Source organism: Octodon degus, unplaced genomic scaffold (genome assembly GCF_000260255.1).
Source record: "Octodon degus isolate 3935 unplaced genomic scaffold, OctDeg1.0 scaffold00007, whole genome shotgun sequence".
NCBI classification, from domain to species: Eukaryota; Metazoa; Chordata; class Mammalia; order Rodentia; family Octodontidae; genus Octodon; species Octodon degus.
The window spans coordinates 31,880,246-31,881,120 of NW_004524583.1; the positions used below are offsets into that span (position 1 = coordinate 31,880,246).

At 68.6% G+C, this 875-nt stretch overlaps 1 protein-coding gene across 4 annotated transcripts in view; it reads left to right on the plus strand.

Annotated features, from left to right (window-relative positions):
* The first annotated feature begins 598 nt into the window (after nucleotides 1–598).
* Nucleotides 599–875, plus strand: part of Papln (papilin, proteoglycan like sulfated glycoprotein) — a 25,544-nt gene continuing 25,267 nt past the window's right edge. For all 4 annotated transcript variants that reach the window (XM_023703392.1, XM_023703398.1, XM_023703406.1 and 1 more), the window contains exon 1: nucleotides 599–686. The gene's annotated coding sequence lies outside the window, so the exon portion shown is untranslated. The remainder of the gene's footprint in view (nucleotides 687–875) is intronic.

Below are 875 nucleotides of genomic sequence, written 5' to 3' on the forward strand. Positions count from 1 at the left end.
CTCCTGCTCCTAGAAGGGGTGAATTTTAACTTCAGAAAAGGGATGCCAGCCAAGGAAGGAAGGAAGGAGTGCCTTGGCTGAGAGAAACAGGACAACTAGGATCACGATTGATCTGTCTTGCTGCCAGCGGGTGTGGGCACAGGCCGTGGGGGTGCAGGTCTAACCCTGTGGGAACTCGGCAGTGTGCTGCACCTCGGAAATACACGGGGCAGGGACAGACACCGAGGAGCAGGGGTGCACCAGCTCTGCCTGGGGGAGCTGCGGGCCAGGCTTCCAGAAGGTGCAAGTTGACCCAGGGTTGGAGGAATGAGTAGGAGTTAGGATGCCCCGCACTGGGCGGTGGGAACGGCTGGAGGGGACGCGGCCGGTCTGCGGACAGACAGCAGTGCTTGCAGGAGGTCCTGACACGTTTCCGCTCAGACAAGACCCGAACCAGGAGAGCACGGGTGGAGGCTAAGCCAAGTGCAAGGCTGGGGTGGGGTTGTGGAGGCGCGGGAGGGCGTGGAGGGTCAGCATGGGGCCGCCCTGCGGGGGCGCTGCCGGCCCCCAAGATTGGGTCGGTTGGGCCGGTGGAGGAGGACGGGGCGGGGAGAAAAGCCCAGCCCCTGGGCAGGTGGCTGGGGTGACCTCGGCCCGGCTGCGCGCTCTCGGCACAGCGTTCCCGGCAGCGGCGCAGGCGGACGCAGGTAGGCAGCGAGGGCCGGGCCGGGCCGGGCCGGGGTCCCCGAAAACCCGTTTGTGCGTCCTCTGCATCGCCCCAGTCGGCGGGTGCAGGTCACCGCTGAGGAGACGCCCTGGGCCCTGGGGCGCGGTCCGACGGGTCGCGGGCACCGGCCGGGGCGAGCTGGGGGGCTCCGAGCGCGGGCCGGGTCGCG